The sequence below is a fragment of the Typopeltis vanoorti genome, chromosome 11 (assembly GCF_054136105.1).
Source record: "Typopeltis vanoorti isolate ZY-2024b chromosome 11, IOZ_Tvanoo_1.0, whole genome shotgun sequence".
Taxonomy (NCBI): domain Eukaryota; kingdom Metazoa; phylum Arthropoda; class Arachnida; order Uropygi; family Thelyphonidae; genus Typopeltis; species Typopeltis vanoorti.
Window position 1 is genome coordinate 69,663,545 of NC_143559.1, and position 24,151 is coordinate 69,687,695.

Consider the following 24,151-nt stretch of genomic DNA (forward strand, 5'->3'; position numbering starts at 1 on the left):
TAGTTCATTTCATGATAAAACCATGAGCAGTCAATCCTGACATCCTCTCATTTGTGAGCATCATGTTCACAAATGAGAGGATGATTTTTCCTGATTTTTGTAACTTCTTTTCCTAGTCTGACCTATATAAACCTTGTGTCAGAACAGTAGATTTGATTTTATAGACCCCAGAAAGTCTGCACAACATTTGGGAGCCACTATCCATTTTTGCAATACATCAGATCTTTCTTACACAAACAATCATCCATGAGTTGAGCAAAACAATTAACTATACTTATAAAGTGTGTTATGTGCATTATATATATGAGTTTGCTCTCATCTCTGAAATGATTCATGTTTAAAACCATAATTGTATATTTGAGTCTATCTGGAAATTTTTGCATGAGGTTTCTAGCTATTCATCCTGATGGAGCTGCTAAATAGTTGATAGCTAAAAAAAAAAAAAAGTTGATGTTCTGTTTAATCTGAATAAAAGCATTCTAACAGTATCCCTTCAATCTGTGTGTAGAATTTTCCCTGCCAAGTAAATTAACCATAGTTATTTTAGTGAATAAGGTTGGTACATTGTGGTGAAAGAAACTCCGAGTTCTGAGGTTGTCTATTCACTAATGTATAATGAAGAGGGAGGCTATATCAAAACTGATGGTAATGTCAATATCTTTGAGATATTGACATTATCAAGAGAATCAATACTGTCCAATGTCTGTCTTAAGGGTGTCATGTTCGGTTTGTATATTTTTGGTGCTTTTTTGTGTGTTTGGGTAGGGTCAATATCATTTAAGCAGTACATAGATCAAACTGTGATCAAAAATAAGATCAACATTTTTTGATCATATTCAGAGTGTACAAGTACTACTCTGGCATTACCCCTTATCTACTTTAGCGAAGATATTCTTACTTTTTTTTATGTTTGGCAAGTTCTGCATAAGATAAATTCCTCTTCATGGGCTTTGCAGATAGGAGGCTGCATAATCTGTTTGTAGCAACTATCTTCTTTTTCAACCTTTTGGTTCTGTCCACTGCTGGACAAAGATCTCCCCTATGGTTTTAGAGACCACTCGGTTTCCTGCCTCTCCCATCCATCTCCCTCCTGCAATTTGTTCCAGTTCATCCCTCCACCTTCTTCTCGGTCTTCCTCTGTGTCTTACTACATCCGTTGGTTTCCACTGTTGTTTTTCACTAATCTCCCATCACTGCATCTGGCAATATCACCAGCCCATCGATGACACCAGTTTGAGATCATCATCAAATTCCTGACATGCACCTCAAGGAGTGTACAGGATATGATAGTACTATATGAAAAATTTACATCATTACTAACTTCCTGTCTGCAATTTTCCTCCAAATTAGTCTGTTACTTGTCAAGACTCCAACATTATCAAATCTTATATTTCTATCGTCTAAGGCACTTTATACCATATCAGTCCACCCATATCTTGGTCTTCCTCTGAGTTGTTTTCCTACTAACCTGGCAGAGAACACTTGTTTTCCTAATCTTTCCTCGCCCATTATGTTTAAATGACCATACCAGCTGAGATTAGCTCTGCTAACGCATTCCTGGATGCTGACAATGTCTAGTTCTTTCCCAATTTCCTCATTTTTGATATGATATTGCCACTGATGCCATCTGTTCATGCTTTCTCAGGACTCTCATATCTGCAGTCTCTAGTCTTTGGTCAAGTATTTTATTTTTAGAAATAAAACAGCTCTCAGATCCATCAGATGAAAACTGGTTTGAACACTGTCTTGTATACAGCTAATTTAGTGTTCCAACTAATTTCTCTCTTATTTCATATGAATTTAATCAACTGACTTCCTGCCATACCAGTTTTTTAATTCTGTTTATTTCCATATTTAATTTACCGTCTTCACTAAAAATCGTGCCTAAGTAGCTGAAATGTTTTACTTGTTCCACAGGTTCTCCGTTCACAGCACAGTTGACATTTTCAACGATTCTACCTATTTTTCATTGTCTCTGTCTTTTTATTGCTGACCTTCATACCATATCTATTACAACAGTTATTTAATTTGGTCAGGGAATCTTGCAAGTTTGTAGCGGATTTATTTAGAAGTATAACATTGTCTGCATAAAGCAAAGAGCTAACATTCACATATCCAATTCTGATATCATGTTTAATACCACTTTCTTTCATAATGTGATCCATATAGATAATGAATAACAGTGGGGATAATGTACATCCTTGTCTCACACCAGATTTAACATTAAGCCATCTTCATATACTTCCTTCAATTCTAATTGCTGACTTGCAACTGAAATAAAGACTGAGTATTGCTTAATATAATGCCCCATTGACACCATATAACTGTAGCGTATTGCATAGCTTCTCTCTTAGTACCTTGTCATATGCCTTTTCCAGATTGACAAAACTTAAATACAGATCTTTGTTATATTCCCATGCTTTCTCAACTATTTGTCGTAAAGTGAAGATCTCATCCTGACAGCCTCTATTTGGCCTGAATCCAGCTTGTTCTTCACCAAGCTTTTCATCCACAAATCTTCTCAACCATTTCTCAAGTATACTGGCATAAATCTTCCCTTTTTTTATATGGGTACTATTAGAGCTCTACTCCAATCATCAGGAATTCGTCCCTCTGTCCAGGCCTTCTGAACAATGCTGTGCAGCCACTGTAAGACTTTTATACCACCATACTTCATTTCTGGTCGAATATCGTCTACTCCTGCTGCCTTTCCAAATTTCAAGCCTTTGATGGCTTTTTCTACTTCAAGTATGGATATGTATTTCTGACTGCATGCCTGTTGAGTGTTTTTTACCACTGTGCTATGACTGCTTGTTTCGTTTAGCAATTTTGCGAAGTAATTACTCCATACTTCAAGGATATCTTTTCCTCCCGTTTTTATGTCACCTTTATCATCTCTAATTCCTTTTACAGCACTCTTTCCTCCATTTCTAAGCATCTTCAACAACCTCCAGAATATCTTACCACCTTCTTGATATTTATTTTCTATGTTCTTGCCAAAGTCCTCCCATGACTTTTGTTTAGCTAGTTTTACACAGTGTTTTGCTTTTTTACATTTGTCTCTGTATTCTCTAAGAGCACAAGCTGACTTATTTGCCAGGAACTTTTGATATGCTTTCTTCTTTTTCTTCACTGCCTCTTTAACTTCCTGTGTCCACCATGGAGTTCTGATTTTTCTATCCTTGCACAACCTTCTGTGGGACCGTAGTCACAAATAAGCCTCGTTGTCCAATTCCCCCTGATATTTGCCTACATCACTCTACTTGAGACTGCCTGCCATTCAAGATGATTAGCCTCATATTTTGTGTTGAATACTATGGCTACTCCTTCTTTTCCTTGATTGTCATTGCCTGAATATAACATTTTGTGTTTATGCTCAGAAAGATTTCACCAGTTTTTGTCTTTTTTGTTTCAGTCACCCCTATTATGTCAATTTGGTGCTTATCTAATTCCTCAAGCTAGCTCCATTTCTTTGCCGTTCAGGCTTCTTATGTTGATAGTACCGATCTTTAACTCTGGTGATGTTGAGTTGGGATGTGTTTTCAGATTTGTTTAGTAGCTGACTTTTTGCTGTTCGTATTCCCTGGTGACGCCCCAGCCGGAATGAAATTTTGTCATGTTGTACCATCATTTTGTATGTTGGTTTAAGCTAACAAGAATACGATTTGGTTGGCTATATCCCAAATTGCCAGCCCATCCTCATTCGTTCAGTATCCAGGTAGATGCCCAACAGGGTGCACCATGAGAAGGTGAGGATTGGACATTAGTTTAGAAACCCTGGTCAGTTCTCTGCATTCCTTTAAAGGCTATGTGGTGGTCTCCTCTCAGTTACACTGCTTTGACCTTTAAGCACCCCCTGTTTGAGATCTTATCCAGGTATTTGTCTTCCCATCTTTTAATGTTGTTTTTAGCATACTTCTCTCTATGCAATGTTGTGTTGTCCTCAGCTTTTTGTTTAGAGCTTCTGTTAAAGTCCATGTTTCTCCTCTATATGTTAGGACAGGAAGTATGCACTGTTCAAAAGCTTTTCTTTTTAGACTCATAAGGATGTTACTTCTGAATATCTCTCACTTTCCTATAAGCCATCCATCCAAGGTGAATTCTTTGTTCAATCTCTTTTCTTTGGCAATCCTCAAAGGATATCAGTTGGCCCAAATATACATATGCAGTTGTTCTATTTCATGGTTTTCAACTTTGACAGTTCTATGGTTTATGTATTTATTCATCATTATTTTTGTTTTTTCTCTATTTATTTTTAATCCAGTTACTCTGGAGGCTTAATCTAACTGATTTAGCCTTTTTTTTTTTCCAGATGATGCAGCCTTTCTCCATTTATGTTTATTCCTTTTGTTTCCCAATCAAGGCTTCTGAAGACTTTCTCTAGTGCAGCGTAAATAATTTGGGGGATATGGTGTTGCCTTGCCAGATGCCTTTTTGTATTGGAAACTTTTCACTGTTTTTATATAATTTAATTACAAAAGTTGCATTATTGTAAATATGTTTTAGTGTTTTCAATATATGGTTTCTCAGTTCCCTAGGTTTCAAGTGCTTTTAGTGTTGCAGATGTTTTTACTGAATCAAATGCTTTTTTGTAGTCTATATAGGCCAGACATAAGGGTTTACTGTATTCAATTGATTTTTCAATGAGCTGTCTTAATCCTCTACTGCTATGTCATTTATTTATCTATTTTTTTTTTTATTATTATTATTTCGGGTGACTCCAGGAGTCCTTAGACTCATCGAGGGAGGCCCCAAACATCATGTCCACACAACTATGGGATTACATTCTCACGGTATCTATCATACCTTGTCTTGAACTCGTTCACCGTCATAGCACCCACAACAGACTCTGGCAGCTTATTCCACTCATTTACCACTCTAAAAGTAAAGAACCCAGCTCTAACACCCCTGCTAACCACACTCTTGCCCAGCTTCCATAGGTGTCCCCTAGTTCTCCCACCACCAGTCCTGATCTCAAAAATATCCTCTGAATTAATCCTATAGAATCCCTTTAGCAATTTGAATGTCTCAATCATATCTCCCCTCCTCCGCCTATCAACTAGTTTCTGCAACCCACAAATCTTCCACCTGTTCTCATATGGTTCATTCCATAGACCTGTTATCATCTTAGTCACTCGCCTGTGGATCCTCTCCACCTCCTCCCCATCAAGAAGGAACCGAGGTGACCAAATCTGGGCACAGTAGTCGAGATGAGGTCTTATCAAGGCTCGGTACAGAGGTACAATAACTTGCTTGTTTCTGCTCGTCAAGGTATTTTTCAACAACCAAGTGAGTTGATGAGCTGATTTGGCTACTTTTGCAGTGTGCCCCCTAAACTTCATCTCCCTATCCACCAACACTCCCAAGTCCCTGGCCTCATCAATCTCTTGGAGTACAGTTCCACCAATGTGGTATACTGCTGCTAATCTTTTCACCCCAAAATGCATAACCTTACATTTTGTCACATTAAATTGACATCCATTCTCCTTAGCCCAGAACTCCAATCTATCTAAGTCATCCTGCAAGACTTTGACATCTTCTGCATTCACTATTGCCCTACCCAACTTTGCATCATCAGCGAACAAATGAATTGTTCCACTTAGATCCTTCCCTATATCGTTAATGAACAGATTAAACAGCAGTGGTTTAAGAACAGAACCCTGTGGCACCCTACTACTCACAGGCCGTCTTTTGGATTCCACTCCTGAAAAAACTACTCTTTGATATCTCTCCATCAACCACCCACCTATCCACCTCACCAACCCTATATCCATTCCCATATGTTGTAGTTTACGGATTAGTATTCCATGTGGTATCCTGTCAAACGCCTTTGCCAGGTCCAGCAGTATCACTGTAAACCCATTTCCCTTATCCAGTTCAGCCGTCACCTTGTTATAAAACTTGAGCAAGTTACTGAAGCATGATCTACCCTTCACAAAGCCATGCTGTCCCCTGTACAGTATCTCGTTTTCATCAATCCATTCCTGTATTTTTCCCTTGACTACTTTCTCTAAGACCTTGACAACGACTCCTGATATGCTGATCGGTCGGTAATTTGCAACCGTAGTCTTGGATCCTCCTTTAAGCAGTGAAACTATTTTCCCCTCTTTCCACACCTTCGGGACTAAGCCAGACATGAGACTCAGATTAAAGCCGCTTCATGCAAGACCCGTGCCGGTATACCATCCAATCCCACAGATGTGTTCACATTAAGGTTCTGTAATAGACTAGTCACCTCCACTTCATTCATCACTATTCCCGTATAAACTAATGGTTCCTTCATTTTTTCAATGACACCACCTGGATGATATGCTTTTGCAAAGTGCGCGCTCAGTAACTCCACTATATTGACTGATTCAGTGACCTCCTTACCATCGTCATTCCTTAAAATCATTTTACCGTGTACAGTTTTTTTCTTGCTTGCAACATATTGAAAGAACTGTTTTGGATTCTCTTTTGCTTGCAAAGCTAGTTTCCTTTCATAATCCGCTTTTGCTTTTTTTACCACACTCGTTACCTTTCTGGCCTCCACTTTATACCGTTCGTGTGCCTGCAGGTCACCCATTTCTTTAAATTCCCTCCACAGTTGTTTCTTTTTTGCAGCTCAAGCTTAATCGTGTTATTCATCCATTTAACCCCTACTTGTTTTACTATTCGGACCCTAGGTATACAATCAGCCATTACCTCCTGTAAATGCTCCTTGACCACTTCCCATGCTCTATCGACGTCCAGCCCTTGCAGTTGTACATGCCATGGCACTGATCCAAGCAATCTCCTAAGCTTGTCATACTTGCCAGCACGGTAATTCCACATATACCCTGTCTTAATCGAAAATTCCACACCTTTAGCCACCTCCCAGGTCAAGATCTTATGATCACTCTCACCAATAGGTGGCAACATGGTCATATTCATTACAGTCAAATTCTCAGATGCTATTACCAGGTCAAGCACTCTCACACCCCTAGTATTTTCAATTACATGCTGTCTCAGATAGTTATCCCTTAATAATTGAATAAAATCCTTTTCCTTCCTCACATGTGTCCTCTCCTCCTTCCAATCAATGTTACCATAGTTGAAATCCCCCATAATAATTACCCTCCTTCCACTCATTTCATCAATTTCCCTATGCATACTATCTCCACCATCTATTCCATCACCTGGTCTGTAGCAGCACCCAACTGTATATTTTATTCTGCCAGTCTCAATCTCACACCAAATAGCCTCAAATGAGCTCCTTTCACTATCCTGCGATACAACTTCAATTTTCCTTGGCTGCAGTTCATCAGCTATCATCAATAATACCCCTCCCCCCATTTTATTCTCTCTGTCCCTCCTAAACACACTATAACCTACACATTCTATCCCACTAACTATATCTTCTTCCGTCAGCCATGTTTCACTAATGCCAATAACCTGTGGCCAGAAAGAGCCAATCAAGGCCAAAAATTCTTCCTTCTTGTTCCTAATACTCCTGGCATTAGTATACATGAAATGTAGTGATCCCTTAGTCCCACCCCTATATTGATACGTTATTCTAAATGACCCATTCCCATTTTTTGTCCTTAGTGCTGGCTCGGGTACATTATATACATACTTACATTCATCTGTCTCACTGATGTCTGCATATCCATTCCCACCCCCCCTCCTTGGTAGTTCTAGTTTCCCTGGTTTTGCACATCCATTTTCACTTCATTCAGCAACACTCTTTCCAGTCTCTGCACACCAAGTCCATTCAAATGCAGGCCATCCATCTTGTATAAGTCCTTTCACCCTTCAAACTCATTCCACACGTCCACGAATTCCACACCACACCGTCTGCATAACCTACGCATAATGTCATTTGCAATTATGGCCCTCCTCCTAAACTCCTCTCTGTCATACCGCGATATGCTTTTGCATATCGCGGTATGATATTTACATTGATAACCTTATGATTCTGTTCATCGTATGGTATCACATGTCTACAATCGGGGACACATCATTGGCTTGGAATTTTTAACTTATGAGTTAAAACACAACACAACCATTAAGCAGCCACGTCCAAAACACTGTTTCGGACATGGCTACTATATGGTTGTGTTGTGTTCTGTTTTAAATTATTACATATCATTGTTTCTAGGTTCAATTAAAGTGGTTTTACATGTTCAAGGGTTTGACTACCAAGGAATACAGTCCATATTTAGCAGGGATTGGAATTATTTCATAACTTCTGAAAAAACCAATAAATCAAAACAGACAATAAATTGGCAGAAAGAGTAAAAGAAAAACCTCAAAAAGTTAGTTCTGTAAGTGTTGAAAAGCAGAAACGTATTTTTAAGATCATTGTAATTGGTGATTCCAATGTGGGAAAGACTTGCTTGACATTTCGTTTTTGTGGTGGCAAATTTCCTAATAAGACTGAAGCTGCAATTGGAGTAGATTTTAGAGATAGAACTGTAGAAGTTGATGGAGAACAGATAAAACTGCAGCTATGGGATACGGCAGGACAAGAAAGATTTCGGAAAAGCATGGTGCAACATTACTATCGTAATGTTCATGCTGTTGTTTTTGTTTATGATGTAACCAAAATGTCATCATTTGAAAGTCTTTCTCATTGGGTTGAAGAATGTAATCAACATCAGCTTACATCAGATATTCCTTGTATTTTAGTAGGCAATAAGTGTGATTGTAAAGAACGGGTTGCAGTTAGCACCAATATGGGTCAGAAGTTTGCTGATCTTCATAATATGCCTCTGTTTGAGACATCTGCTAAAGATGACAATGAAGCAGACCATGTTGAAGCAATCTTCATGACACTGGCTCATAAGTTAAAAAAATTCCAAGCCAATGATGCCTCCCCGATTGCAGAGACACATGATTCCATATGATGAACAGAATCATAAGGTTATCAATGTAAATAGAGCTGTCTTAATGTGTGAATATTGTCCAAAGTATTGTAATTCTTCCTAAATCCAGCTTGTTCACTGGATTGCATTCCCTCTAGTTTAGATTTTATTCTATTATTTATACTTTTTGTGAAGACTTTATATATGGTGGGGAGTAGGCTTATAGGTCTGTAGTTTTTAATTTCTTTCTTATTGCCCTTTTTTAAAAATTAATATTAGAAGTGAATTGTTCCAATTTTTTGGAATTTTTCTCTGTTTTAGGAATTTATTAAAGAGTTTAGTCAGCTGTTTGATGACAGGGCTTCCTCCAGATTTTAAGAAGTCTACCATAATTCCATCTTCTCCTGGGACCTTTCCATTTTTCATTTCCCACAGTGGCATTTCCACTTCATCTTGTAAGATCTCAGGGACATCGTATTCTTCCTCACTCGAGTTATCCATAGATAATTCTTGGATGTCTCAGTCTTTGTCTTCATAGCATTCAGTATAAAATTCCTAAGTTCTTTTGATTATTGCATCTCTATTTTTTTATAAGCTCACCATTTTTTCCCATCTTACAGCAGCTATTTCCTTTGTTCCAAATGATAATGTTTTTCTTAGGCCTTCATATTACTATTGTTTTCTATTGTTTCTTTAATTTTCCTAGTATTATACGATCTGATTTCATCTTTCATCCTTTTACTTATAGTTTTACAAATTTTGCATATTTTATTTTATTGGTGTCATTCAAATCTCTTTTCATATCTCTTTTCTTCATCAGATCTAAGGTTTCCTGTCTTAGTTTCCGCCCTCTTTGGTGCCTTTTTATACCTCCTATTTCTAGTGCCCAATTCAAGATAGATTTTGTTAAGATTTCATTATCATCATCGATGGTAGTAGCTGTGTTTAACTCTTTTAGTTCATTTTTGAGTGATTCTCTATAACAGCTTTTATTGTGGTAGAGGTTTTGTAGATTCACTAAATTGGACTTTTTTCTTATGAGCTTATTCCGTTCCTACTTTTTGTTGATCCATACTTTTGCCCTTACTAGTCTGCAGTCACTACCTGTATTGAATCTGTTAAGCACTTCAGTATTATTTATTATATATCTTCTGTTGGAGAGGATGAAGTCTATTTCATTGTAAGTTTGTCCATTTGGGCTTCTCAGAGTTCATTTTCGGTTGATTTTCTTCTTGAAAAAACTATACTGGAGGACAAATTTGAGGGACAAGATGGCTAAAATGAATCAGAAGATACAATACTTGCAATACTAAGGATGATCAGCAGAGAGAGAGAGATGCAGTAAAATAACCACAGTGCTGATAATGTCATTAGTTCACATGCAGGCTGTGCTTACCATTCTAAGCCATTTTTTACTTGACTCCCTAAAATCAAAATCTACAGGCACTGATTGTTTTCTCCTGTTTTATATAATGCTTGCATATCCTGTTGACTGACTGAAAAATTTAATAGTAAGCTAGCACTGTTAATTCCTACCCAATTCTCATCATTACTAACCATAGAGCTGAGATTACCATTTCTGACCTTGTTGACAGTTTTTTTCAATTGGTTATAAATTAAATTAAAGATACCAAGAAATTATAATCCAAGTGTAAGCAATAAAAAAGTGTATGTGAAGTAATTTCATGACTAGGCTACTCTACTTGTATACAGAAGCTAATGACTTCACATTAATTGCCTTATCTTATAATGCATTGCACACATCCTTTCAGGATGTGTATAATGCTATGCATTACAGGAAGGCTCACTACCTAGACTGGTTTTTTTATCTTTATTGAGATTTCATCCATGGGTGTCAGACCCAGATTTCAGAAGACTGCCTTTGGAATAATAAGGTGCCTTAAGGTACCAGAGAAAGAATATCTCTTTCTCTGGGTCTGGCTCCTACTGATGAGACCTCAATAAAGGTCAGAACTGGTCTGAATAGCAGTCCTTTCCATAATACATATCATTGTACACACTTTGAAAGGATGTGTCCTTTTGAATTATGGAATACCAAGGTAATTCATGTGAAGTCATTAGGCCTCTATACACAAGTAGCCTAGTGTTGGTGTGTAGAGGCTTAAGTGCTGTGAGGACATCATGTTGGAGACTTAATGGATTTTTTACAACACTCAAAAAGAATTAAAATAGAATTTAATACTTCCTATATTTCGTCCTAGTCACTAGGACATCTTTGGGGATTAACAAAAACAGTTAATGTAACATACACACAAATAATAAACAATACTGAGCCCAACCATGTGGGTGACACTAAAGTCCTATCTAGTTGGAGTGCCCTCTAAGGGCAGTAGTAGGTGGCCTGGAATGTAAGGTGGGATCTCTGGTGATGAGTGTTTCCCAAATCTTCGGAAGCTTAATACAACCGTATTTATTCAGATTTGGTTGGTTTTTGAGAGCTGCTGCCGCTTCCAAGAAAAGTCTCTCTTTCTTGAATTTGCTGTGGTGGAGCGTGGTGGTTTTCTTCCAAGATACCCTGTGGGTGGTATCCAAAACATGGTCAGCCAAGCCTGAATGGCCATAGTTCTGTTTGCAAATGTAAGACTTGTGTTCCTCTAAGCAGATGGATGCTGATCTGCCTGTCTGTCCGAAGTACGCCAGCTTACAGGAACAGGGTACTTTGTAAACTCCAGGCAGAGAGAGAGGAGGGAGCTGATCTTTCGTAGAACGGATAAAGGTAGCAAGTTTGCGGTGGGGCTTATATGCTGTGTGTAGGTTGTACTTTTTTAGTATCTTGGCTATTTTTTCGGATGTGCCACGGATGTAGGGTATGGTGATGGCATTTTTAAATTCTTGTAGACGAGAAGGATGGGGATTGGGGGAGGAGTTGATTATTTTTTTGATACTGTGATCACTGTAGCCATTGGAGAGGAAAGTGTTGTGTATGGTTACGCTCAGTAGTGAGGGCGGTTCCACTGGAACAAAGATTGCGGGCTCTCTTGGTAAGAGTTTTAATAATGCCAAATTGTTGAGAGGGGTGGTGGTGGGAGAGTTTGTGAATGTATCTGCCTGTGTGTGTGGGTTTTCTGTATACAGTGAAGGCAAGTGTATCATTAGGCAGGCATGTGACTAAGGTGTCTACGAAGGGTAAGCAATTGTTCTTTTCCTTTTCCACAGTAAACTGGATTCTTGGATGTAGGCTATTGAGATGACTGAGGAAGAAGTCTAATGTGTCTGGGCCATGAGGCCAAACAGAGAACACATCATCTACATATCTTAGCCAGATAGGAGGTTTGAGTGGGGCTGAGTCTATGGCTCGTTTTTCGAAATCTTCCATATAGAAATTGGCGGGGGGGGGGGGAACCCATGGCGGTTCCCTCTATCTGCTTGTAGATTTTGTTCTTCCAAGAGAAATACCCAGAGTTAATGGCAAAGGAAAAGAGATCTAAGATGTCGGGGGGAGGAAACGTTTTCTAAGAGAGATAAGGTGTCAGTTAAGGGAATATTGGTAAACAAAGAGGAGATATCAAAGCTTACCAATATGTCTGTCTTATTCAAGGTTAAATTTTCTGTGAGGGCTTTAAAGTGGGTAGAGTTTTTTATAAAGGAAGTGGACCTTCCGGTGAGGGGGGTCAGAGAGTTGGCCAGCTGTTTAGACAGTCTATAGCAAGGTGCATTGGTGGCATCTACTATAGGTCTGAGTGGGGAATTGGGTTTGTGGATTTTTGGTAAACCGTAAATTCGGGGGGGGGGGGGGGGGGGAGCGGAAAGGTTTAAGTTTTTTCGTGACGTCAGGGGGCCAGGAAGATACTTTTTTAAGTAAGATTTTTAATTTCTTAACTTGTGTTTTTGTGGGGTCATGTTCTAGCGGGATGTAAGTAGCGCGATCGCGGAGTATAATGTTCATTTTACGATTGTATTCACTGGTGTTAAGAACGACTGTGGCATTACCCTTATCTGCTCTAGTGATGACGATACTTTTTTCTTTCCGTAGTTTCAGGAGAGCAGTGCGTTGGGCATAAGATAAATTACTTTTTGGCGGCGATGAATGAGCGAGGATGTTAGCTACGTCAAGTCTGATGTTGTTGGCTATCTCCGACGGTAAGCAACCGATCCCCCGTTCGATATTAACCATTACGTCAAGCACCGGCACTTCTTTCGGAGCAATGGCAAAATTACGGCCGAGGCAAAGGGCGCTGACGGCATCGTCGTTGAGCCTTTTGGAAGAGAGGTTTATTACTGTATGGAGTGGTTGAATTTGTGGTTGTGGTTTGTCTTTAACCAGGTTGTTATATTTCTTGACGTGTTTATTTTTTATTTTTTGAAATTCTCTCTGTGCGGAAGTTTCCGAAATACCGGAGAGAATCGACCAAAGTTCAGGGTTACGAACAGTGGAGAGATACCGAAGAGTGATACCGAACTGCGTTAAAATGAAGATAAATTTCTATTCCAAAAAAGTACTTCGTATATATAACCGGGCCAGCCTGGCATTGCTACACGAGCAAATCGCCTCTACTCGTGCTACGCTCTCAGTGACGAACGCCGCTATTGGCTCCTTACATTCAGAGCTCTCCACCATTCTTACCCCTGAATTCTCTCTATTTTAATTCTTTTTGAGTGTTGTAAAAAATCCATTAAGCCTCCAACATGATAGCCTAGTGTTGAAATTACTTTATATGCAAATTGTTTGCTTACACTTGTATTAAGTATTAAACAAGATTATAATTTCTTGTCATTTTTAATTTTTCTGAACTTGAGCGAATCATTCCTATAGCTGCAACATATTAAATGAAATCTGAGTGTGGAATACAGCTAAGCTAAAATAATGAGGTTAAAAATGTCTCTTTTTTTTTTCCCCTACTCTTGAAAGGTTGTAAACCTATAGTACATCATGACACTGGGCTAAGGAAATTTTATTATCATTTTTATTATTTTATATACAAAGATTTAAACTTTTTTTTTTTTTATCTTACTGCAAAATATTTGAAATTTTCTTTTTAATTCAATGCACTGCATTAAGGATGACTTCGTAGTTTGAGGATTTTAAGAAATCATTCTCTTCAAGAATAACAAGTCAGTGATTTTCAGAGGGGAGCAGTAGAGATAGCAGATCAATGGAGGAAGAAAACCTTTAAGCTAGAAAAGGTAAACACAAAATAGAGGGCTTTCAGAATGCGACCACCTGCGTTATGGAAAATTTGTTATCTGCATAGCAAATAAGTGCAGCTGTTATGACATAGAACTTGTATAGAGTGTAATTTGAGTAAAGATACCTTTACTATTTTAGCTATTTGGTCAAAAACAGGAGAGGACTGTAAGTGGTATATCATTTAAGTTAACATTTATGCTGACTTAAATTATATTCATCACCACCACTATATTGACAGAGTGATTATAAATGCTTTTTGTTTATTTATAACCATACTGATTATTTGATTTTTCTTATGATGTTTCAGTGGCCACTCCCACATATATCACTACATGGTATTCCTTCAGGCACAATGTAGGTGTGTAGGAGAAAGCAGATGGTAGCATATCAGTTTACTAGTATGTTATCATCAAGTTCAGTCCCATTTACTATTTAGTGGCTAGCTTGCAGAACTCTTTACTCCTGTACCCTGGAGTACAAGGTTTCTAAATCTCTTCAGTTTGGCACATCTTTGTACAATAGTATCCACACTGCACAGAAGGAATGAAGAAATGAGAAGTCAATACCCATATTCTGGAAACTAAACATGGCATTAGCTGCTTTAGGCTTCCAGTAATGTGGTGAGGTTTCACCATAACATGGTGATCTGCCACTTGGGTCTAGTTGATATTTTCTCCAACTCAGAAGTATATCGCTTTACAGTGAGCATACTCATTTTTATGAGTGCTCCTTTGATTAAAACAGGCCTATTGCCCAAGAAGGCAGGGTTGATAGGTGACCATGAGAGGCTCTATATTGCTTCACTGGTTCAGTTGAATTTTGTTTGTAGATAGGTTTGAAAGTGAGTGTCTTGAGAATTTTGATATCCAGTTGGAGGTATTTTCACATAAACAATAGGGTTGTGTGTGTGTGTGGGAGAGGGTATTAAGATGAATCTGTTTATGTACTTTTTGAACAGCTGTAGTTAATAGTTAAAAGTTCCTGTTGGAGCAGAGCTTCAGAGGAATAAATATTGTGAACTTACTCCATATGTTTGGGAAGAATGATCTGTAGAGTACTGATAATGTCTGGTGAATGTAAGGAAATATATGATAAATCAAAGTAGACATGGAATCATCAGAGTTAGAATGAGTTGGTACTCTCTGTTTTTTTTATAGTATACTTACTATAATTTACTGAATTTGAACAATGTGTGTGTTTTCAGATTGCAAAGTGTCAACATATTGGGCACACAGAAATGTTCAGGATACATGGAATAGAAAATAGCTTTCTTCAAAATATTACAAATAGCAAGTAGTTCTTATATCACTCCCACACATAAGTTGCAGAATCTGCATATTGATGCCTTGTGTGGCATTGGGAATCTTTGGGAATACTTCATGGGAAAGGCTTTCAGAGAACAGAGGAAGGTGGAATAAAAGATGAGTAAAAGAAGCAGGTTCAGTGGGTTAGCGATTTGAAACTAAATGGATGTTGGACAGATGCTGCATATGTTATTCTAGGTTTTAGCAGAAATAGAAAAGTGATGGCATGAATCATAAATGGTAGACTGCTTACAGTGGTTTTATTTTGTTTTTTCACAGGAAAACATACCTCTGAGTGAATAACAAATTTGTGCAGCTCTAAAAGATGTGCAGGAAAATATTCCAGAGTAAGTCAAAGAAAAACTGTTGGTATTGGGGGGGGGGGAGAGATTGTAAGACATACATGCTGTCTCCTTGTTTATAGTTGTATATAATAAATGCAGTGCATTTAAATATTTTCAGTTCCATGACTCCAGTGTTTCAATTTAAACTAGTATGTGCTTTCATATCAAAGATAGCCATTGTTAAACATCCATTTATATATAATCAGTTGTGCTTGAATTTTTCCAATTATTCTCAGTGATGCTTTGAATATCTGTAATTAACCTTCATTTTAGTAAAATTATGGAGACCACAACCATGTTAGGAATAATTACTTTAATTTCCTGACATTTTGACCTTCATATTAAGTCATCTGCACTGCATGCACAAAGGCAAGCTGTATTACATTTCAAACAGTAAGCCAAAGTGACAATGATTTAATCAACTATTATTCTACTGGTCTGACCTTGGGTGAAAAAAGCTACAGAGCTACATATTTATAGCATCATCAGCGAACAAATTCATACAGATGGTTTTAATACAACAAAAGTTTTGGTGGCCTAATCCATAATTTAACAAGAGTGTTGTTATATTAGAGTTAATATCTTAGATTGCTTACAGTCCTAATTAAAATTAACTTAGACAAAAAGGTTAAGTGGATTGAATATGTGCCATCCATATTCTTAGGAGTTTTAGACCACCATTATTGTTAAGATTAGGATGGCTGATAAGAATTTCACAAGCCTCCTTAAATTTATACTCATACCACTTTTGGTATGATGTAAATGACAGGTGCCTTTTCAGTCAGTTATATGTAGAGCATTCAGGGCATGATCAGAAAGGCCAGATTTACCATACTTGTTATATTTAATAACTATGGTAAAATTATGTTAAATTTAACAACTATGGTAAATCTGAGCCACAGGATGCCCAGAGCGAGGGACGTCTTTCGAGCTAAAGTCTCCTTGCTGAAATTTTTGGAACAATTCCCGGCACTTTCACACATTCAAAACATTATTGCCATACACTTCTTGCATTATGAGAAGGATTGACTGTCCAGACCAGTGCTGGCCGAGTGGTTAGCATATCCATTCTCCAGCCAAGAAGCTGCAGGTTCAAATCCCACCAAGGGCATGGATGTTTGTGGTTGTTCTACTAACCAATTTGTACTGCTGTGATCTGTGTCCTGGTGCTATATGATCCTTGATGTCTTTGTGCCATACAAAATCAAAATCCAAACCAGTTTCCACCTTAATTGAGGTCTCATCACTAGAAGCTAGATCCAGGATGATACTGGAAATGTAAAAGTATGAGTAATGACTCCTTTCTAAAATGGAAGACCAAGATATAGGTGGATTGATAATGCATAACAGTATACATATCTAAAAGAAAAAAGTATGCTTTATTATTATTATTTTTTTATTTTTATTATTATATGATATGGAGCCAATTGATATGAAGTCAGTAGCTTCCTATGCATGCAGACTTTTGTTGGCCTGCACATGAGTAATGATTAAAACAAGAATATAATTTCTATAAAAGCTTGGTGAAGAACAAGCTGGATTCAGATCAAATAGAGGCTGTCAGGATTAGATCTTCACTTTATGACAAATAGTTTAGAAATCATGGGAATATAACAGAGATCTGTATTTAAGTTTTGTCGAATTGGAAAAGGCATATGACAAGGTGCCAAGAGAGAAGCTATTCAATATGCCACATTTATATGGTGTCAATGGGGCATTATATCAAGCAATACTTAGTCTTTATTTGAATTGTAAGTCAGCAGTTAGAATTGTAGGAAGTACAGGAAGATGGTTTAATGTTAAATCTGGTGTGAGATAAGAATATACGTTATCTCCTCTGTTATTCATTATCTATATGGATCACATTATGAAAGAAAGTGGTATTAAACATGATATAAAAATTGGAGATGTGAATGTCAGCTCTTTGCTTTATGCGGACGATGTTATACTTCTAAATAAATCCGCTACAAGTCTGCAAGATTCCTCGACTAAATTGAATAACTGTTGTGATAGATATGGTATGAAGATCAGCAATAAAAAGACAAAGACAATGAAAATAGGCAGAATCGTTGAAAATGTCAACTGCATTGTGAACGGAGAACCTGTGGAACACGTAAAACATTTCAGCTACTTAGGCCCAATTTTTAGTGAAGATGATAAATTAAATATGGAAATAGACAATAAAATCAACAAAGATGGTATGGTAGGAAGTCAATTGAATCAATTCATATGGAATAAGAGAGAAATTAGTCGGAACAATAAATTAGCTGTATACAAGACAGTGTTCAAACCAATTTTAACTTATGGATCTGAGAGCTGGGTCAGAAGTAAAACACTTGACCAAAGACTAGAGACTGCAGATATGAGAGTCCTGAGAAAGATTAGAGGTGTGAACAGATGGCATTAATGGCAATATCATTTTAAAAATGAGGATATTAGGAAAGAACTTGACATTGTCAGCAACCAGGAATGCGTTAGCAGAGCTAATATCAGGTGGTATGGTCACTTAAATAGAATTGGCGAGGAAAGATTAGCAAAACAAGTGCTCTCTGCCAGGTTGGCAGGAAAACGACCCAGAGGAAGACCAAGATATAGGTGGATTGATACTGTACAAAGTGCCTTAGATGATAGAAATATAAGATCTGATAATGTTGGAGTCTTGACAAGTAACAAACTGATTTGGAGGAAAATTGTAGATAGGAAGTTAGTAAATTTTTCATGTAGTACTATCATATCCTGTACACCCGTTGATGGTACATGGCAGGAATTTGATGATGATATAATTTCTTGTCTGTTATTACTTACTTTGTAGCTTAAGTTAAAAAAAAAAAAAAAAAACTTGCTAAAACCATCTGTGATCTAGATGGTGACACACTCTTTTAGAAATTGTATATGGAAAATATGACTTCTGCATTGGTTTAACCTCAGTATCTTCCTGAGTCTATTTACAGCTGATGAGATCTCAGTAAAGGTCAAATCTGTTCTGTGTAGTGAACCTTCTGATTTTGTTTAACAATATGTATGTGTCCAAAACAAAGCATGCTGTGCATTATGCGATATTAAAGTAATTGATGTGACCAACAACCTCCTATAAAGTAGCCTAGTCATGACACTACTTCATGTGCAATTTATTTCTTGTGCTTGGGAAATGATTAAAACCAGAATAACAATGTGTGCTATGATTTACTTTGTAACCAAGTGAAAACTTTCAAAAAGGAATGAATTTGACTACACTTTAATTAATGCTTCCACGCCATGTTACTAAAAAAAGTATGAAGCTTAAATCAGGCGAGATTCTTCCAAATAAATGCAAGGTGTTATGTGTAGGCAATAATCTTCAGGGAAATCATGGGGGGGGGGAGCTATAATATTGAACATTAAACACAAAGATCATCTTGAATGGCATGCATCAAGTAGTGATGTTGTTAAATCAAAACAGGGAATTGGTGGACAAACATCAAAGTTGGATGGTACAAAAAATAAGATTTGTTTGTGCTTGTTTCACAGATGGTTCTGCTAAGAAGTCATAGAATTTTTCAAGTCATGAGAGAAAGTAGATGATAGCAAAAGTTAGTTCATGTTAGAGATCTTAACAGTAGAATAGTAAATAAATGTCACGTATAGAAACGTTTTTTTGAAAAAGTTGGAGAAAAGAACAAGCTTAATAATAATTAAGTACCTCCCATTTCTCTTCAAGACATGAACTGTCATTACTAATACCATGTTTCCAACCTGAAGATGATATACATTCAAATGAAGGGAAGACACAAGGATTAAGAAAAGTCTTGTTGATAAGCATATCTTCATGCTGGTTCAGGATAAAATACAAGGGATTTGAAATTGGAACTGTATTTAGTTTTGAGCAGAATAAAACTACATATGATATTGAAAAGAAAAGTACGTTTGAGTCCTTTTAAAAACTTTCCTAAGTCAATCTTCTTTCAGAGGCAAACTGTAGACTTGAATATACAAATATTGTTCAAGAAAAAATGAGAGTTTGAAGACAACCATCAGACCTTCAAGACTCATCAGCTCTGAAGAAACATTGTACTAGGGAAGCATGTGCAGTTGTTTGCAATAATAGAAAATTCAGAATTCCATGGTGGACTCAGGAAGATAAAGAAGCAATCATGGAAAAGAAGAAAGTATATTGAGAGTTAAGTAAATTAGCATGTGCTCTGAGAGAATACAGAAAAAAAAGGTAACAAAGTGAAGTATGTCGTTTTTAGCATTAAGTTTTGAAAGTATATAAAAGATAAAAGATAAATCACTTGCTAATTTAATCAAGTTTATATTCTCCATTTAAATCAATAACGCTCTTCTAATTGTGAAAGCTTCTTTTTTTTATGTCAAGCCCATACACAAGAGGTTGGTTGATCAGCCTGTAACACATTATTAAGTATGTGGGTTGGAAAAGGAGGAACTTGTTTAAATTTGATTTGAAAGGCTGTATATTATATTCCTTGGGAAACACAACAGGGAAAAGACTGTTCCACAATACAGCAGTTGCAGGGATGAAGGAAGAGGAAAAGAAACTTGTTCTGTTTGTTTCCAGGTGCACTGTAAGGGATGTTGAGCAGCAGCAGCAGCAGCTACAGGTGTTCCAATGAGCTTAGTACTAAGTGGGAGAATTATTTATGTTATTTCAGATGAACATTTCCCATGGAAATATTTGTAGAATATACATATTGCAGAAGCCAAATGTATGTACAAAAGTGAGGGAGGTGAGCTGGTAAGAGATGAGTCATTAATAAGTCTAATTGCTCTTCTCTATATTGAGTCAAGCATTTTCAGGTAGCTTTTAGGGTGGCCCCCATCTCATATGTGAGAGCAGTATTCAATAGCTGGGTGGATTTACGATTTGTTATAATGTCATTTCTATAGAATTCAGGAGGTTTGGAGGCAAAGAAGTCTCAATTTCAGTGCCTCTAATGTGTCTTATTATTTTTAATTAATGAAATGTTGCAAACTTCGTAATAAGTGATAATCTGAAGGTGCAAGATCAGGAGAATACAGTGGATGTGGAAGCTTTTCCCAGCCGGTTTCCTCAATCTTGGTACAGGTGATTTTTACACTATGAAGGCATGCATTATCGTGGTGAAAAACAACACTCTTTCGATTGACCAGAGTACACTTCAGTTGTAATTGTTTAGTTTTGTGGCAAGAGTTCAAAGTGTATAGTACCAGACATATCCCACCAAACAATTAACAAAACCTTCTGAAGGTGCAGGTCTTGTTTTGGCTGAGATTTAGCCTGTTCCCCTGAATGAATCCACTGCCTTTGGTACTTAACATTCTTGTAAAGTATCCACTTTTCATTACTAGTGACTACACAACAGAGACACGGAGTGATGAGAGCTTGGTCCACCTTTGCTTAGAGTTGCCTGGTGTTGCACCACCTTACCTCAATCCTGAAGATATTTTCAGGTGCAAACTTTGTTTGTGCTTACACTTGGATAAAGGATTAAACTAAATTTATTAGTTTAACCAAGTGCAAAATAAATTTCTAAAAAAAAAATAATAAAAAAAAATGGAGATTGAACCTCTTGAGAATGAAGAGCAGTGTAGATGTTTGCACGCTCTCTTCAATTGTTGTTCGTCAGTTCATGAGGAACCCACTTGCCAGACTTAGACAACACTATTCCAAGTTCTTGCTAATACAGATGGATGATCGATGATGCTGAATTAAGATCTTTTCTAAATCTTCAGCACTCATATTAGCAATTCTTTCAATAGTGGTTACCAGCATATCATTATCGAGAGAGACAAGGCACCCAGAGCGAGGGAGTCTTTCAGGCTGAAGTCCCCCCTGTCAAAATTTTTGGAACCATTGCTGGCACTTTTTCACTTCAAAACATTATCACCATACACTTTTTGCACATTTTTGACAGTATTAGAACTTTTTTTGAACTCATAAACTATGATGTGCCTAATGTGTTTTTCAGTTATCTTCATAGTAATAAAAAGTTATTTAAACAATAACTTATGTATGATGTTCTTGCAAGGTGGAATTCCTTAGAATGAGGCCACCATAGCTTACCGGTAGTTACTGGTGTCTTAAAAATTCATGTTTAGATAAGCTGAGACATGTTTGACAAGTAAGTATAAAAAAAATGACATTACTTTTGGGATGACTTAATAGTATGTAAAAGCAGCTAAACAGTAGTAATGGTAAGACTAGTAAGTTTTTATCTGATCCACATGAAAGGCCACAAGACCTATAGCGCATTAGGGACATGTATGTGCAACTGGAATAGAAGAAAGGAGGAATCTGTTCATATTTTGCTTGAAAAGCTGAAGATTATAATCTTTAGCAAAGGCAGCGTAGGAGAAACCATTACAAAGAACAGAAGTAGATGGAATGAAAGAGGAGGCAGTGAATTTGGTTAAGTGAGTTTCAAGATGGACTGTAAAAAAGTGTTGGTTATCAGTGGCTCTTGTTCTAATTATTTTGGAGGAGAGTGGAGGAATAATAGTGGCCAATTCAACAGGGCACTGTCCATGAAAGAATCTGTAGAAGAGGCACGAGACAGAAACTGTGAACGTCTGTGAGAGGGATTGAAATGGATATGTGAGAGAGAAATCATTAATTAGCCAGTTTTCCCTCTTCTAGATAGAATTGAGATCTTAAGAGGATTTTGGTGCATTATCCCATATATGGGAGCGGTGTTCCATGGTTGGGCAGATTTAAGATTCGTATAGAGTTAGCAGGTGTGAAATGGTGTCTTATGCAGAAAAAGTACACCAAATTTTTTGGTGGTGATCGTGTTTGGATATCTCAGTATTACTGAAGGTAAGTTGGAGGGGATGTGAGCTCTTTCTTGTCAGAGATTTGACAGGACTGAGTTTTGGTGGCATTGAAGTCTACAAGGTTGTCCTGGCCCCATTGGATATAGCTAGGCAGTCAGAGTTCAAGTCACTGGACATGGTATATCTTGAAGATTCTAATATTTGAGCACTATGAGATTTGTCATATGAGGAGGAATGGAGTGTATTGTATGGTCAAGTGCAACAGCACATTTCTAACCTTTCTCTGCCTTGTGCGTTCAGTGGTGGTTGATACAAAGAGATCAGCCACCAATCTAGTGGGATGGAATCCATACTTGTTAATTAACTGATGGGCCTCTAGGTAGCGAGGAAGTTGACTGTTGATGCTTTTCTCCATTATTTTGGAAAGGATTGAGGTGTGGGAAACTGGCCAATAGTTAGATGCTAGACTTATCTTCCTTTTCAGGAATAATAAGTTAGATACATGCTGACTTCAACATTGTGATAAGTTCCAGCTGAGTATAAAAGATTGTAGAGATGATATAGGACTTGATTAGTTCTGCATACAGTTGGAGAGATACTGTTGAGACTAGGAGACTTTTTTAGTTTCTAAGTTATTTATTATTCTTCTTTTGTCTTTTTTGCCAAACAGCTACAGAAGGCATATTGTGCCGAGTCTGGTATTGTAAGAGACAATTTGCCTTGGTCATCTATTCAGGAGTTGGAAGAGGAAAATGATTTCGGGAAGTCAGCTTTATCATTAGGTGTTTTATTTCATCCAGTTGTGTTATCTAGATGAGAATGAAAGAGAGGGAGAGGTGGAAATGCAGGTGAGCAGAAGTTGCATCTGGTAAATTTTGCAAGGCTGTTGGATGCAACTTCTACTCACATGGCCTTTGCAGAGTCATTGGACCAAAATTTATGATTTCCATTTTATTAAGATTTTTGCTGTTAGCTCTTACAAAGTCAGATATTGATGGTTGTTTTGTAATAATCATGTGTTTCAGCATAGGCTGAGTATGAAACTGGAGTTTCTTGTTGCAAACCACTTGCATCATGCTGAATTTTTGTCTTCACTTGGTTTGGTGCACTTTATATTAAATCATGGCTTAGAAAGTGGGCAGGAATTTTGAATTGAACAGGGACAGATGTGCATGCGTGCGTGCACACACACGCACGTTTTTTTTAAGGGATTTTGATATGTTTGTTGTTTTTGGCTATGTTTGTATGCTTCATTTTTGATTGTGAAATGAGAGGAGATACTATTGGACATATATAGGGAGCAATCTCCTTGATATACCACTATTTAGTTTCCCTCCTTTCATTCTAGACACAGCCTGGCTGATTATATGGCAGAGATCATACCAGCTGAGTGGAGAACCTCCTGACTCATTAGTGAGGGGTTTGTGCCTTTGTACTATCTGGTGGTCAGCTTTTTACTGGAATATCCTCAAAATGGAAGATGATTTGGGTCCAAGTAGTATGTTTGTCATGCCTTTTGAAGGGTATCACTCGCCCTTCATGGAGATGATGTGGGACATAAACAGAATTTCCCTCTTTACTCTGGGGCACACAGCATTTTCCACTTCAAGTCTCCATTAGCAGAGTGGCTTTAAATTTTTCAGGAAATGACAACATATACTAGAATATTAATTATAAAAAACTTTAATTAATACTTTCCTGTACTTCAGCAGTGTTACATTGCCATCATCAGTGATCACAAAAAACAATATGTGCACACAGGTACTAACGCTTAACAAA

General features: G+C 37.4%; 1 protein-coding gene and 1 pseudogene across 1 annotated transcript in view; both read left to right on the top strand.

Annotated features, from left to right (window-relative positions):
- LOC150101700 (putative lipid scramblase CLPTM1) overlaps window positions 1-24,151 on the top strand; it is a 283,907-nt gene that overhangs the window by 128,154 nt on the left and 131,602 nt on the right. The window lies entirely within an intron of this gene.
- Window positions 609-23,189, top strand: LOC150101701 (ras-related protein Rab-33B pseudogene; annotated as a pseudogene).